The sequence below is a fragment of the Pinus tabuliformis genome, chromosome X (assembly GCF_031772625.1).
Source record: "Pinus tabuliformis cultivar Carrire ecotype Pingquan chromosome X, CPIR1, whole genome shotgun sequence".
Classification (NCBI taxonomy): domain Eukaryota; kingdom Viridiplantae; phylum Streptophyta; class Pinopsida; order Pinales; family Pinaceae; genus Pinus; species Pinus tabuliformis.
In genome coordinates this window covers 1,031,207,024-1,031,225,015 of record NC_142308.1, presented here as the reverse complement: position 1 = coordinate 1,031,225,015, position 17,992 = coordinate 1,031,207,024, and the positions used below count along the sequence as shown (strand labels likewise).

At 35.3% G+C, this 17,992-nt stretch overlaps 1 pseudogene; it reads right to left on the bottom strand.

The window, feature by feature from the left end:
* Nucleotides 1-16,834: 16,834 nt before the first annotated feature.
* Nucleotides 16,835-17,780, bottom strand: LOC149143279 (putative E3 ubiquitin ligase SUD1 pseudogene; annotated as a pseudogene).
* Between the last annotated feature and the right edge of the window lie 212 nt (nt 17,781-17,992).

Here is a 17,992-nt window from a genome sequence, read left to right as displayed (position 1 = left end):
TGGATGAAGAAGTAGAGATGGAAACGAGAAAAAATACGAAAGTATACATCATAGGAGAAACAACGAAAGGAGAAAAAATATACAAGAAACAAAGACAAAAAAGGTAGTTCTATGCAAGTTTATCTAATTATATATCAGATTTCTTTTCATTTTCTAGAATTAATTTCAATTCAATGCTTATGACTAGGAAAAAGGTAATCCAGTTTATGCCATTATCAATCAAAGATTTCAACAAAACAAAATTGGAAACATTTCCATGGCTTTTTTTTAATCACATATGAAACTTTTATGGACAAATTAAATAAGATAAGACCAATACTATGTCTAAATTTGATAGGTAATAAGAAGAAATGATAATTGCATTGTTTGTGCTATGAAAATTTATCGAACAACATGAGGAAAACATTATTGAAAATGCTGATGTTTCTATTAGAAAACTATCTCGCTGAGTAGCTCTAACATTGTAGAAATCATTTGTCCTGTTTCCAGAGAGAACCAATTTTTCCCGTAGTCAAGACGCATTTCCATATGGCACAATAAGTGCCATTGCAATTTTAGTAATACAGACAGACATGCAATATGTACTAGAAATCAAAGACGAGAATGTCGATCAGGACAGGGAAATAGTAAGGTTATGTTTAGTTGAATGTTTGCATGGTATCAAGTTATTGTTTACCTCTTATATGATTCGCATGTATTTTTTTACAAATATTGCATATGTGATAGATAAAGTACATGACAACCTTAAGCCTATATATATATATATATATATATATATATATATATATATATATATATATATATCTGTGTGTGTGTGTGTATATCTTTCAATTCAAAGGACTTCACATTTGAAATTCATACGTTCATTGAAATCAAATAAGAATGTAGAAAGTCTGAGAAAATTGTTTTCTTCATCAAGTAAAGTATGCAAGGTATATATATATATATATATATATATATATATATATATATATATATATCTTTCAATTCAAATGAATTCACATTCGACATTCATATATTCATTGAAATTAGAGGAGAAAGTGGAAAGTCTAAGAAAATTGTTTTCTTCATCGAGTAAAGTATGCAAGGTATATATATATATATATATATATATATATATATATATAGAGAGAGAGAGAGAGAGAGAGAGAGAGAGAGAGATTTGGTTTTAGGTTGCTAACTCTTGGTTTTATATATCAATTTTGTAGCACTTGCAAGGACTTGTTAGAGCCTAGATTGACCTCAGGTGAAGGGAGGTAATACTAGGATAACCACAAACCAAGATTAACCTGGTAGCTAGCCCTACCAGGTCAGGAGAGGGATCTCTCCTTGTCAATCTCAATTGAGATGACTGGATCAAAATTGGATTTTAGGCTAGGTATGGTAGCTCTAGGGTTTTTTGGTTGATTTCATTGGGTTTTTTGCTAGATAAAATGGAGCAAGCAACTTTGGGTTCGGGAAATCAAGTTAGGAATGCAGGGTGTTCTATGGGGTGAGGTAGGTAGGTGTTTTAGCACTTGAAATTGAGTGAGATGGTAGGTCTAAGACTGGTGAGGAGATGAGGAGGGCATGCAAAGCTCATGAGTCCTCTTCAAATAGTAGAAAACATAAAAAACTAAATGGATTCCCAAGACAGAGCACTGTAACCAATGTATTATACCTATCTGTCTTGATTTCATTTAGCTAGAAGAATGAATAAGATTGTGGCACACATAACACATGAGAAAAACTAATAACAAAAGAAGAAACTATGCAAAAACACTTTACCGCAAGTATCCCACAAAAATAGCTGCAAATCCTCATTTATTTCCTTGCCAAACTACTGCAAAGATGTACAATGTAGCTCAGAGCATCCAAGAGAGTCCAAATTTTTCTAATGACCGAAAAACACATAACATAGACATCAAACCACCTATGCTAGCCATCAGGGGTCGAATATAAGAGATAAGGAACTGTTACAACCATATCTAAACAAGGAACAAGAATATAGGCAGTGGAACAACTTGCCTCTAAAACCATGGAAACTAATTCATTGACCCCCAAACCAACTCAAACTGATGAATATACCCTGTAAGATCATTTCACAATTAAATTTACATAGCATAGCATTAATTACAATCATAAATTCATTCATGAAGAGAGAAAAAGTCAATTTGCAGAGAAACTAGGCGAAAACTGGATTTTTGGGTAAACTGGCTCTATTCATAGCGCCACTGGCCAGGTGTGTAGCACCGCTTCACTGCCACTTTTTGAGGCCTTCCCCTTAGCCAAATTGAGCCCAAGATAGCTCATTAGAATTTTCTTCCTTTCTAGTTTCTTGAACATCTTGAATTTTTTCATTTGGATGTCAGTTGCCCCCTCAAAAGTGAAATATCCCAAGGCTGCTTTTGTGTGTCCAAAAAGAGGCGGAGAGGTCATTTGTTGGTAGTTTTTTGACCTTTTGGTGACCACGGTTTGCTCCAAAATTGCTGATTTTTTCTGGGTTTAATGTTTTAATCATGCTAAATCTAGATATGTAAGCCATTTCTTCAAAAATACCACCTAGGGCAATTTTCTGTGTTGGAAAATTTCAAAATTTCAAAATGACAAAAACTTATCAAAACTTGCCCAGATTTGGCACAAGGCACCACCATTAGTCTCTTTGATGGGATAGTGAGGCTTCAGCCAAGATTTTCAACTTGTCTTGCTCCTTTTTTCTCCTTAAAGCCTTCCTCAACCTAGCCTTAAGCTTCTTGATTCTCATATTGCACATTTTGTTTTCGAGTCATATAATGATATGACATGTGCCAGAGCATTCTATTGTCCCTATTGGCCTTGTTGATCAGTCCCTAAAGATGCACGTTGATCCTCCCAAGCCAATTTTCTTGATCATTTTCAATCTCTTGCTCAATGGAAGTCAAAGTGACAAGGTCCTCTTTGTCATTTTGCCTCTTCAGTTTCAACATTTCAAGTTCCATTAGGCTTTGCTTATCCTCCAACTATTTGTTATCTTTCTTGTTCATCATCTATATCATCCTCGTGCATCTTCTATTTGACTTTGCTTTGTTGCTTATGTCTCTCCATGGAACTATCACTAAGTGTCTCTTCCTCATAGTCATATTCATTGTCTCTTTCCATTGTTTTTATAGCTGTGAAAACTTGTGATGAATGAAGAGATAGGGTGGATGAAAGATGAATATGAAGATAGTTTATGGATAAGTGAGGGTGAATGGGAGTGTGAATGACATTTAGGGAGTGAGTAGGGTTTGGGAATAGTGTAGGGTTTAGGGATGTATGTAGGAGTAAGTATGTAGGGTTTTGGGGAGAAAGTATAGGGTTTGGGAAATTTATATGTAAGAATGGGATTTGGGAAGAATATATGAAGAAATGGTATTTAGGAAAAAATAGCAAAAAGGATTGGATTGGAAAACAAATGAGAGAGTGAGCTTGTCAATTTTATAAGACAGTTTGTGAATTTTATGGGAGAGTTTGAGTCAAAACTAGGGTTTTAACTTTATGAGTGAAAACATCACCAAAACGATGCAAAACCATTTTCAACAAGAAGGATTGATTTACTTACTTTCCAATATGTAACTTGAGATATTTGAAGAAAATTGAGTGATTTTGGAGCGTTTTGGGGCTTGGCTGCTAGGTGCGTAGCACCAGTGCAAATTAACAAAGGAAAACCTTGCCAAGTGCGTAGCGCCTCCCAGATGCATAACACCTTTTTCGGGACACTTTTAAAGGCCTTCCCAATGTCCAAATTGGGCATGTGATAGCTCATTGGAAAGCCTGTCAATTCTGATTTCCATAACAACTTGAAGTTTTCAATTTGAAGTTCATTTTCTCTATCAAAAGTCAAATCTTCCAATACTGGTCAAAATGTGTAGAATGAGGCTGCCTAAATGCAGAGTGTTGTTGCAGTCAACTTTTGAAGGCCTTCCTCAACTCCAAATTGAGCTCATGATAGCTCATTGAAAATATATTGGTATCTAATTATTATTTGAATCATCCAGAAATCCATTTGGTCATTCCATCTAGGAGAAAAAATGATTTTATCAAGGTGACTCCAGAGGTGCAACAACCCTCCTGAGGCAAATGATGTTTTTGAAATTTCTCCCAAACCATGAAATCTGTGTAAAAACGGAAAGAGGTTTTTCTTCTTGGGTAAATTATGGACAAAAACCTCTCTCACTTTTGTGAAACTCATCTTTTATTGCTTAGAAACATAGTTTCAAGAAAAATCAATCCTTATGTGTGGTGAATAGCTTGTTCCTTGGAATGACTTCACGACAAATCTTGGAGACCTGATGTTTGATGATATGAGACGGCCTCATACCTTCTAATATCCCTTATGCCTCCTCTAATAAGATATCTCTGATTCCATATCCAACCCTAGCTCAGTGGGAGAGGAATTTAAGGTTTTAGTGCTTGTTTCTCCTTTGCTTTTGCAGGTGAATTGGTGCTCATGACGACTTGATTTTTTTTGCAGTGGAAAGTGTTTGGAAACATCATTAGATTCTTAGGAGAAATAGTCATTATTGGCCACCTCATGTCCTTGTTGATCATTATTGGCATGTAATCATTAAATTTTGACCATGGTGGGACCCTAAACCCTAATGAGATCAAACCCTATGTAACTGATGGAATGAACTGCAAAATGAACATGAATCATGATTAAAAAGTATGGAAGTAGATCAGAAAGTACATACCATGAGGGAAAAACTGAGTCAAACCCTACCATTGGTGCATCCATGACCTATGGAATGCAACCTCATCAGAATGAGACTCCTATTATGAAATGCAAAAGAGCATATTTTGATCAATGATAGCAGTGTGAAGACACTGATACTAACATGACTATTGACAATAAATAGTGCATATACCAATCCCTTGGTGGTTGTATGTGCGAAATGTAGTAGCCAATTACAACTTCTAGAACTATGTATGAAACTATGGTTTATTGTACCATTTATGGGGAATATTATTGCTTTGTTTATTTCCATCAATTAAATTGTATGATACCTGAAGATGACAAGACTACAACATATTATGATCTAAGAGGCATGGAATTGAGAAAAGTATTTCTTGATCTACGAAAAGTTTCCTAGTAGCAAGAATGTGGAAAAATCAAATTTTATTCATTTTTTGTCTAATTTCGAGATCCATGGCACATTTACAATGAACCATCAGAGCGTGATTATGTGTATACAATGAGGATCTCTTTATTTGCATTGTTGAGAAGTCTAATTCCAATATGTTTCTATTCATTTGTATTTTTGGGAAACCTAATGATGGTATTCTACATATGGTATAACGTTTTCAACTTCATGAACTTGTATTATTATCAAATTATCAAAATCAAGAAGTGTTCTAAAAAAGGCATGGATATCCATGTTATCAATAACTAGTAAGACTGAATTACCATTGGCTATTAGTGAGGGGGTGCAGAGCATACACACTTTCACATTTCCAATCTTACTCCACCTTCTACTTTCTTCTTGAAGGATTTGACCATTTCCATTCCTAGTTGGAGTTGTGACTCGTCTTAATTGCTTCACTTCCCAATAATGAAGTGCTTGAGGAACTTTCTTTTCTGCATGCATTATTCAATCATTGATCAGAGAAATTTTCTAGCATGTTAGATGGTTTAGATCTAATTACATTATGTTGTTACATGATATGTAGGTATTAACATTTTATAAATATGTATTTCAATGATTTTTTTTTGTTTAAGCTTCATGTTTTAGATTATGACATTTACTTATATTATATATACTGTAGCATTCATAATATGTAATGTCTATCTAGCTCATTGTCCTATGTCATTTGTGCTTCTTAGCAATGTAATTTCTTGCCTTGTTTTATTAATTTATTAAATTTGAAAATAATATGATTAGTAAAAAAATATTAGAAAACATTTTCCTAAATGCACATAGTTTATGTTTATATAGACATTGCCATTGCACATGACTTGTTAAACAAATCAATAAGACAAGTTAACACTAGCATGTAACTTTTCCTAGAGGAAGGAAAAACTTGCATATGTTCCTAATTGTACAATTTTATTAGAAAATGAAAGAAAATACTTTCATACATATTAATTACATTATTCTCATGATCCAATTTGGCATAATGTACAAAAATTATGTCCCACTAACATGATCTGATTATAGATGATTCAAGGTTATTGTATTATTCTACTATATGTTTCGAGAAAGTATTTATTTTACGAACTCTAGAAAATTGCAATAAATAACATTTAGCATATACTAAATTTCAAAATGGTTGAGAAAGTAGCAAAATTTGGAAATGACTTTTTTATTAATCAACTATGGTTCTTGGAGGTTGGTGTTCCTCCTAATTGTGCTGGAAGAATGGAGGTTTGTTTTCTCTAGACATCTTTTGGAAGAACTCTTCTAATTGTGTTCTTGTGGCATCCGATTCATCTTCCAGCCACGCAAGCCTTTGCTACAGTTCAAACATGCTATTCATTAGCCATAATTATATGTAGATGACTACATATAATTCTTCATGTATACTTTTTCCATTGCTTCCTTGGGTCCTTTTCTCACTATTCGTATTGCAATAGTAATAGCCACTAGTACAAAATTGCTAATTAGTTACTAAAAAATGACTAAAATTTGTGTATAAACAACCATTTTTTAGTGAGTGACCAATAATGGCTAATGTACAATATCTTATAATGTGATTAACTTTTATTCGTATTTAGTTTAATCATTAATTAGTTGCCTCAATTTTATCATCTAGTAATATATTTATTCATAAATTTAGTCATTAATTTAGTTACTGATTTAGTCATTAATTGTCACAATTAATGACCAAAGAAATATGATTATTTAGTCATGTTAAAGATATTGTAAATTAGCTACTAATAGTCGTATATATGCAAAATTTGGTCATCATTTGTAATCACAAATTTATCTTTTACAATACTGATTTATCTATTTTTGGTAGTTTCATATTCATGATATAAATGACAGATTTAGTAGTTTATATTCATTCCATTTAGTTTCATTAACTATCATTATAAATGAATAATTTAGTCATTATATATTCATTTTATTTTTGTTTATCATTAATTGATATAAACTAGTAATTTACTAGTTTTAGATTGATTTTATGTGTTCATTATTAATCAACATAAATTAATTAGTATGATTTTGCGACTAAACTAGAAAAAAATGGCAGACAATGTGCATGTTCATATAATATGAAAACACAAAGCTACAACTGTTAATTACAATAATAAATAATATCAAGTACAACTATAAATAATTTCAAGCACATAAATTATATTATATGAAATGTCAATTATTACAATATGATTTTCCAACTTAATATTCGTTGGACTACAATTTAGATATGAAATATTGTTTCATTACTTTAAAACATTATCATTGTGTTAATGCCAAGCCATTGCAAGTGAATTCACCAACTCTAAAGACTTTACCATTAGTCTATATGTGTGTGTCTTGTTAGCACTCCTCAGTGTCCAAAGGCTGAGAAAGGAGACCGACGAAGGTAACCACAAACCAACTTTGGATTTTGTAGCTAGCCCTACCGAATCAAAGAGGGCACACTCTGCAATCTCACATCCAATAAAATGACTAAGAGGGAAGATATATCTTAGGCTAGATATTCATGTTAATAGGGATTGATTTTAGGGTTTTGCTGGACCAGGGTCATAGGTCTAGGAACCAGGTCACGGTTTCTAACGATCATTTACAAAGATACAATGGGGCAAGGAATGTATGATCAATGACATATTGGAGTTGTTAATGTGGTATAGGGTTGAAATAGGGAAGGCTCAAAATGAGCATAAACTTATGAATTCATTTATAAGAAGAAAGAACACATAACATGGAAATCTCATCAGAACAAAGCATAAGACTTATGGATTTTGTTAAAAACCTATGAGATGATCACAAGAAAGCATAGATATGTTAGTAAGGAAAAATATATATTCAATTTTATGATAAAATAGAGGGAAAAAATTGTCACAAAATCATACCACAAGAATCCCAAGATAATAGTTGCAACTGCCTGTATTATTCCTCCAAAGTGTACACTAGCTCCAAACTTCTCACTCTCAAATGTCCAACCCTTGATTTGAATTAGATCAGGCTATATATAGATGAAAAACTACTTCCCCTCTTAGGGGTCGAATCCATCATTATAGGAACTATTTACATCAAAATCTCTAACCATACCTAAAACTAGGGAGGTTAGAAACCAACTCCTTGTTTAGCCTAAAACTAACTTAGTTGACTTTAAAAGCATTAATAACCATAAAATTTACATGAGATAACTTCAACCATCACTATGACACTTAGTTACATCATTTAAACTATTTAGAGGACAAATTACATCAATTGGAATTGACTTTGACTGATAAAAAATCAAAAATTGGCCTCTTTCACAGACGTGCAATGCCCTTATCAAAAACGCAATGCCTATTATCATAAGCACAATGCCCTTGTTGTAGAGCAATTTTGGATGACTTTTCTTGATCTTAGGCTAAACTGAAACCTGGTGGTGGTAACCCTAGATTTCCTCTGGACCTTAGAACCTTTAAACGAACAAAATTTTTCCTCTAAGCCACCTTAAAATGTAATCTCCCAAAGGTATTCCCAGAAGCGCAATGCTTGCCTAAAAATAGTGGTAGAGGTGTGTAAAACAACATGTTTTTGACCCTTTCTAGAAAAATTAGCAGCTAACATGGAAAAACAAGCACATATGTGTGTTGTAGGGGTCAAGATCCATCCAACCATGTAAGCCACTCGTCATTTGGAGGTTTTGAGGAAAATTGCAGTGCCACGGCACTGCGCTTCTATACAATTGAAATTGCGAGAATTGACCTAAAATTCTAAATTGACCAAATTTTTTCAAAATTTTCTGAAACTTCATATTTATCATGACTCAATGAAGCCCTATACAACTATATATGCATCAACCAACAAGTGTAAGTTATCCCTTATCTTTATCTTGATTAGGGATTTCTTAAGTCTTCTATTCATGCTTCTGACCCTAATTTTGGAAATCCAGTTCCTAGTGTAATAATGTCCAGCCATTTGTCTCTGAAGGTTTATGGCTATGTTTTCCTTCCTCAAGAGCTTGTCCAAGTTCTCATCGACCTTCTCAAGAAAATATTCCTTATCCTTACCAATGCTTGTAGCTATAGGGTCAATAGGGTAATTTTGTACTGATGAGGGAAATGGCTCGCTGTCTTTCTCCAACTCTAGTGCTATCATGTCATCTAGGTCTTGGTGGATTTGAGGAGGAGGTGACTAATCATTTTGGCTAGCTGCTGATCTTGTTTTTGGCCTCCTTGGATACTCCTGAACTTCTTTATGCTCTAGCTCTTCTATGTATATGACTGCTTTACCTTTATCCTTCTCTACCACCAAATCTGTTTTGCTGGATGAAGCATGATATCCTTTAGGCTTACTTTGCAACAAAAAATTTACCTTTATATTCCTATTCTCCTACTGCAAAGATGATACCATGAATTTTTCTTTGGCCATGGCATCTTTAAGTTCTCTGATGTATGCCTCTTTCTCTCTGATTATCTCTTCAGCTGATTTGTTTTCATCGTGTTGGGCTAGGTCAACCATGTCAAACTCAATAGGTCCCTACTCTTCATTATGTTATGGTGCACCATTTCCTCCACCTGACATCTCTGGTATCATAGTGTTGGGTTGGACTCTTTCCTCATTGATAATCATCCTAGGTTGTAGTTTAGCTTGAGACTTAGTTCTAGGTCTAGGCATGTCATCTCTCTCAGGAGAAAACACTAGTCTTATGCCTCGGCTGTAAGTCTTTTTCACTGATGGCCTACTTGATGAGCTAACCTCTTGATGCCTATATGGTGCCAATGTAGTGCTTTGACTACTTGATTGACTAATGGCAGACATAAAAGGAACTGATTGGTTGAATGTTTCCCATGATACATTAACCTGTGAAAGATAATGAAGAAAAATGATTTTGACCAAACCATGATGAAATAGACTTGCCTGGTGATCTTTCCCTTTGCTTTGTACCTTCTTAGTCATATTGACTAAGCTTCTGAATATGTAATGGTGCTAGTTTAGTGGTTTGATAGAAGTGAAGTGCATGAACGGCCTCATGTGATATTGATACATTCTAGAAAACCTCCCTTCACAAGTAAAATACTTCATGATCACCTTCATCAAAGGAACATACCTATCCAACAATTTCTTGAAAGGAAAGATGTGAGAGGGAGCATCTTTGTAATGTGGTTTCAGGAATGCTTTGTAGTTTTCAATGTCGAAATACATCCCTTTAAACCAAATCTCTCCTGGTTAGGGATAATTGTGGCTGAGGCTATGGTATATGATGATATGATGAAGTATATCCCTTCTATTGTGGCTTTGTATCCCTTGAAATTTTTAGCAAATAGGCTGGTCAATTTGTCATGGTAACCCACATCTAGGATTCTTTCACAAAACCCTAGACAACCTACTGTTCCGAAACAACTCTTGATGAAATGTGAGGAATTTATCTCCTGCGCATGAGTTGGATCATATCTGGAGTCTCTTCCTCCCTTGTGGTACTTCTTCTTTTCAGTGTCCATGCTATGGTTTTGCTTCACTTTGAAACCCTAATTTTCATAAGAAGTGAGGAAGGAAAATAGGGGCAAAGGGAGGAGCAATTTGGGGAAGGAAATAGAGGGGATATGGGTTAGGGAAATTTGAGGAAAATTTTTAGGAGATAGGGATGGGTTTTAGGAGTGATAGAGTAGTTAAATTTTATAGGATGGGTGAGGGGAAGGGAATAGGAAATATAAAACAGAGGAAAAATCCAGAAGCGCAACAGAAGCATAGCGCTAGCTTATTTTCTTTAGGAAAAATGGGAAAAAGGAGAAATTCAGGAAAGGAAAAGGTTGGGGAGGGTGTATTTAGTATTTTCAAGGGTGTTTGTGTAGAAAAATTAGGATATTTCCCTTAAACACAAGAAAAAATGATAAATTTCCAAAAGTGTAGCAAAAGGGTAGCGTAGAAACCCTGGGAGATGATTTCGATCATTTGAAGAATAAATACTACATGAGAGGGATATGGAAGAATTCAGTTACATGTTTGATAATGATGAAACCCTTTATTGAAGAAGAAAACCATGATATGCCTTGATTTTCCCACCAAAAGCCAAAAACGTAGCCTTCCTCAGAAACGCGGTAGATGTGCATCGTGCTAGGAGACAAAGTGATTTGTTGAGGGAAATGAAGGCTCTGATGGCTAATATGAAGGAAAATAGTGATGAAGAGATTCTTAGAGAGATGAATGAGTAAATGAATTCTTTGGGTGGTCTTTTATAGCTTGGAAAGTCGACTTTTTCTTAGGTATGGTATGATATCACATACACTTTTTTCAGGAATGATGAAATGTAATAGTGTACTGCAACTTTTTAACTTTATTATGCAAGGTTACATCTTCATGAGGTTATAAATGTACATTAGAAAACTCTTTGAACACGTTTCCCCTAATTAATACTCCCATGATGATTACTATGGTGATGACATGGCTCCTATATGACTCATTGATGATATGACCTAATGATGACACCAAATGGATATCTAAGACCATGATTAAAGACCTTTGCAACCTTCCAGTATGCATGACAATGATATGATGACCAATACACTCTTTTGGTGACCCATCACAAGAAGTGATGACAAGACCATGACAACATTTTATGACCTTGAGTATGAAGGGAGTAGTAATGACCTAGAACTAACCAATGATCAAATTTTATTTGAAAATTTATTTGAAACTATAACAATTTGAACTAGGACCCTATCAACTGATTGGTGACTCACAGACACTAACATGTCCCATGTATGATATTGTCTTTCAGGGTATCACTATATTGGCTCTATTCTCTCTCTCATCCTTCATTTGTCGCTCCAGTGTTACTATTCTCCTAGGGGAATTTATATAAAAATATGAAAACTTTGCATTTTCATATTAGAAAATATATATTTTTTATTGGCATTAAATGTCTTGCTAAAACTTTATTCACTAATTTTCATTTGTAACGGGTCCCATTTGACCCAAGAATACTTGCACATACAACATAGTTGTTTGCACAAGTAAAATACTTCATAAAGAACAACAATACTAACACAATACAAAATCTCAAGTCTCATTACTGAATAAAGGGAGGTGTATCAATTTCATCCATATCTTGAGAAATATAAGTCTTGATCTGGACTTAAACAGGAACGCAAAAAATTATAGAGATAACCACAAATACAGAGATGAGATAACCATAAATATAGAGATGCAGCAGAAATAATACTTCATTTCATTACTGTAAAATATTGAAATATGCTTACAAACAGAAATGGAAATCAACCAGCTATGGCGATGGTAGCTTATCTCTAAGAAGAGATGTGGCAGTTACATGTCTCTGAAATGTGTTACAATGAGGCTCGAAGGCCTATTTATTATTGGGAAATAATGGAAAACCCTTAACATCCGAAAACCTAACCCTAGAAGATGAAATGCCAAATTATGGGCTTTGTTTCAGGTAAGTTGGTACATCAACTTCCCGGGGTTGTAACTTTGGCACCCGATCTCTGTTTGATCGTACAATAGAGCGTTAGAAATATCTATCCGAGCACTACAACTTTGATAACCAGATTTCCCAAAAAACGTCGTTTAGGGCCTCAAAACGGCTCTGGAAGTTCAGGACCCAAAAAACTGCTAAAAATAGTAAATTGTGCTACAATTATGGAAACTGAAAAACTGAAAGAGATAGTTGTGGGGGTCCAAGTGGGATAGTTGGGTGGCCAGCAACATCCACCTAGATAATTCCTCCCCCTTAGGAAGAAATGGTCCCCATTGCATTGAGTTCCTCCATCTGCTGAACATGGTCTCTGGTGAGTTGTTCTGCAATCTCGAATGTGTCCAGTAATGGTGGGAAGCATGGTCGAGGGCGATACACATTGAACACTTGGTGCAAGCGAAGGAATGGAGGAATGTTGTGCTCCAAAGCATTGTTTCCCACAACCTTAGTAATGGTGTAAGGACCATATAGGCGTGGTCGGAGCTTCTGATGGGCTCTTGTAAGGCATTTTTTTTGCAGATGAAACTAGAATTTGTTGCCCACCTGAAGCTTGTGTGGTACCCCTGTGGATGAGGAGAAGTTATTCCTGTGTTCTATCATGATCGTATTCATTTGTTGCTACTGCGTGGAGGAACCCTTCGTGGGGGTCATGGATGTAACAATGATCTTACCCTTACTTTGGGAGTGAACCAGACAAAAAATAAATTTCCTAGTTTGTGAGATGAGATTGCCGGCTTTCTTAGTAGTGATCAAAGAGGTGGCTATAGGTGGGGTTACCTTCGGTATCCTGTATAATGAATTATCCAAAGAAATAATGACAGCGCGAGGCCTTTACTCATACACACCATGTCACCTCCACAAGTATGGCTGGCCTAATAATACATCACAAACATCTAGAGGTGTAACATCACACAATACCTCGTCTAAGAAGGGCTTGATGTTATAGGGAAGGTGGCACTACTGGCGAAATTTGAGATCTCATCCTTCATGAAGCCACCCAATACTATACGGCTGCGGGTGTGGTGTAGTTGGTAGGCCCAACTACTTCACGACCTCTACTGAAATGAGGTTCTTTTGGCTGCTACTGTTGACAATAAATTGCAGTGGTGAACCCTTCACCCACATCTATGAGTGGAAAAAACATTCCCCCTCCTCTGGGTCTTCGGGCTCATTCTTCTGGATCTTGGCAGTGGCAACAATGATGTTGGGCTCCGCATCAATGATCTGCTTCCCTTTTCCATTCCCCTTGCCAAGTTCTAACTCGGAACATGCATCTGATTCTGAAGCCTTCAATTCAGCCACCAGTGACTACTTGGTCCGACACTCACTGGTGCTATGAGTGGGACTCTTGTGGAACTCACACCACTTCCCTATGTCCTTCTTCAACTTCGTGGTGGTGTTCTTTTCTTGTGGCTTCGATAGGTTGTCTTGGGTCACCCCGCCTTGGCTTTGTCCTTTGGTCTTCAGATTTGTAGATCCAAAGTCTCGCTTCTTCTGCTTGAGCTTTTTCTCGATTTTGACAGTGTATCAGTATGTCGTGTCGAGCGAGGAGATGTTCAGGAACTCCATCTCTTCCTGGATGTGTCTGTGTAGGTAGCCGTAGTATTTGAGTACCAAATGCAGCTCGGAGTCCTTGATACCCAACTTTGTGGGAAGGGTATGAAAAATGTTTGTGAACTCCAGCACATCTTAGTCCCTTCCCTACCACAGTGTGGTCCATTTGATGTGTTTTTCCTCATAGTTTTTGACAGGGTAGTACTGTTCCTTGATGGCATCCCAAAATGAATTCCAATTGGGTGGAGTTGAAAATAGTGAGCCTGTACTTTCATCCTTCTTCTCATAGTAGGTTTCCCACCAGTCCTTGTGTGGGGGGCTGCTTTGAGAAGAGTGAAAACGATCTTTTCCCGAATCGAAAATTCATGAACAAAAAAATACCCATCTAACGATTTAACCATTTATCTATAGCATCTACATCTATTTGACCCTCGAATATGAGGATTTAAAAAATAATTTATACCTTAAACGGTGTGGTGTTTCCAGAGTAGCTGTTGGAACCTTATTGGTCACCTATGGGTAGCCGCTGAAGGATCTGCACAAAGCTATCCATCATCGCGTTCCTTTTCTACTTGAGGGCTTCTTCGAGCAAGATTTTGATAGGATCTCCTACCCCCTCATCTTTCTTTTCATCCACCATGGGAGGCCGTCAGGATTTGCGAGATTGGTCTTGCAACAGTTCGACTAGTTCAAGCCCTAACTCCTTATATCCCAACTTCGTTGGGGACATGCAAAGAAAAACAAAGAAAAAGCAGACCGCTCTGATACCACTGATCCGGATTTAAACAAGAACGCAACAAATTATAGAGATAACCATAAATACAGAGATGAAATGGAAATAGTACTTCATTTCATTACTATAAAACACTAAAATATGCTTACAAAGAGAAATGGAAATCAACCAGCTAGGGCGATGGTAGCTTATCTCTGTGAAGAGATGTGGCAGCCACATGCCTCTGAACTGTGTTACAATGAGGTTCGAAGGCCTATTTATTGTTGAGAAACAATGGAAAACCCTTAACATCCCAAAACATAACCCTAGAAGATGAAACGCCAAATTGTGGGCCCTGTTTCAGGTAAGTTGGTACATCAACTTCCCAGGGTCCTAACTTTGGCACCCGATCTCCATTTGATGTGTAACAAAGCTCGTTAGAAATATCTATCCAAGCACTACAACTTTGGGAAGAGAAACATCAGTTCATGGACCCATGTTGCTCCCATATTTCCCAAAAAACTTCGTTTAGGGCCTCAAAATAGCCCCGGAAGTTCAAGACTCGAAAAACTACTAAAAATAGTAAATTGTGCTACAATTATGGAAACTGAAAAACTAAAAGAGACAGTTGCTGGGGTCCAAGTGGGATAGGTGGGTGGCCACCAACATCCTCCTGGATCCCTAGAAACATAGAATTTTCATCCACAAGACTTGGAAAGGGACTACCACCAGTGGATTGAACAAAATTATGATGAAAATTGGTATCATGGTGATCTAAAATAAAATATCAAGATCCATATATTTATAAATAAGAAACTTAAAAAAATACATTTCGTACAAAATATCTACAAAAACTCATCCATAATTATAGAATAATGCAACTTTTCGGAACTATTATAGACCATTTTATGAACTGCATGACAAGAACTTTGAAGTTGTGAACTCTCAAATAGTGTACTAAATATCCAACTCCATTTATCGCAACCTAGAAGACATAACATCTAATATTGAAGTCATAAATATATAAAATTACAATGAAGAAAGGAGAGAGAGATAATTCATAAATTAAAAAGGAAAATTGCATTAATTTAAGAGAAAAATTAGCCAAACTCCATCAAATCTTCACAAAATTTAATGCCATGGGTAATTGGAAGTCGTGGAAATGAAGCAAACATTTCCTTCCCTAGTAAAATAGGTATCACAAACATTGTTGAGTTGACATAGAGCATGGTTAACAATGCCCCAAATAGTAGCAATAGAATGTAGATGACACATTTATGTCTATTGTCATGAATGAATATTGAAAAATCAACTACTTTCTGAAGAAATAAATCAGTTTCTTCCCAAACAACTCAAATAAATGAAATAGTAAGAATCTTTAGGCTAATATATTAACAAAATGTAACACGCATCTCTTTATTTCCCTCAACCTTAAGAAGACAACACTGGAAATTATTTAAGAAAACAAAGAAAACTATTAGTTATCTTAGGTTGGAATTGGACAATGCTTTAAATATCCACAATTACTACATAAAGAGATGCCACCCTAACCCCTTTAAACTTTAGAATACGGCATAAAAGATCACATTTGAAAAAAAAAAAAACTAGACTACAAATAAGCTAATATCATTACAATAAACCCTTGGGCATTCTATATGTACATTCTTGTCAGCAAATAATTCCTACATATTCAGTTTCTTAAAAATATGATCTTTAATTAAGGATGTCCATTGCTGCAAAATAGGATCCTCATAATATTTTAGACAAAAAATAAATGAACTAATTTTTAAAAGGATGTTCAGAGGGAAAAAACCTACTCTTTTGAATCATCTTGTTCATCTCCATCATTCTCTTCAAAAGTCGCACCCTCATTTTCATGTACCATCCTCCCAACATTCGTGGCAACAGGAAGTCTAATCTATGGTGATTCTATTCTTGGAAATGATGACGATGAACATCTTGTAACCTTACCCATATTCTTTATTGACCATTCAAACCATCTTGACCATTCTCATCCTCGGGGTTTGGCAAGAGGAAGTCAGACAATCCAAGCATCCAACCAGTAAAAAAAACCAATGGAAAAGAACAGTCTTAAAAGTTTCTTGTGGCTTGAAGTTATCAATGGAAAATGGAATATAGATATGAAAAAAAAACATGTCTATTGGGATCTTTGTAAATGGATCTGACATCATACAACAAATTCAAAATTAACAAGTCAAAGCTATTTGATGAAATAAACTCACATTAACCAGCAACCAATAATACTAACTAACAAAACATATTTTAAATTTACTTATCAACATATGATGTATCCAAATGGTATTGGGAAGGAGAAAAAAACATTGCAAGTTTGATTGGTAGGAATATCAAAAAGACAATCAAGCTTCCATAAACCACAATAGACAGCAAGACCCTTCATGCATGTTTATGTATTAGATCATTAATGAGATCTCAAAATGGATTATAATATGGATCAACGAGATCTCTAAGAAAGTATAAGGCACCAAGATGAAGTACTTGTTAATTAAGAAATCACACAAGCATGTTATTTGATACTTGAAATATGTAATATAGTGTTAATCACAATGCATCAGTCTTTTTGCAGGATGCAAAGGCATCTACATAAAAATTAAAAGTAAATAAATTTAACTTGTACTACAAAATTACACCATGATGAGAACAATTTCCTTAGAGAGAATGAGAAAACCTCTCGAAGAAGGCTAAAAAATATGCTTATTTGTAACATATACATAATCCCAACAAGTCAACAAACGAATGAATTTGTTAAAAGTGATTCCTACAAAAAACCCACCCTCTAGGACAATTTTGTTCCAAGAACTCTAATGGTGGACACATCCAACCACCAACCACATAATAAAGGTAAAAATCCAATCTCCACTAATGAAATAAAAGAAACATTCACCATGGTGAAAAAGTATTTTCCTCTAGATAGCAACAACCTTGCAAGAGAAGGAGAATCCTCTACTATCAAATCTATCATAACAATGAACTTACAATAGAAGGAGAAACCTCTACCACCAAAGCTATACCATAGATCCTACCCATTGTCAAAGGCTCGCCTCTATTGTAGTGTATCAAGGTTATTTAGCCAAGACAACATAAAAAAATAAAATAAAA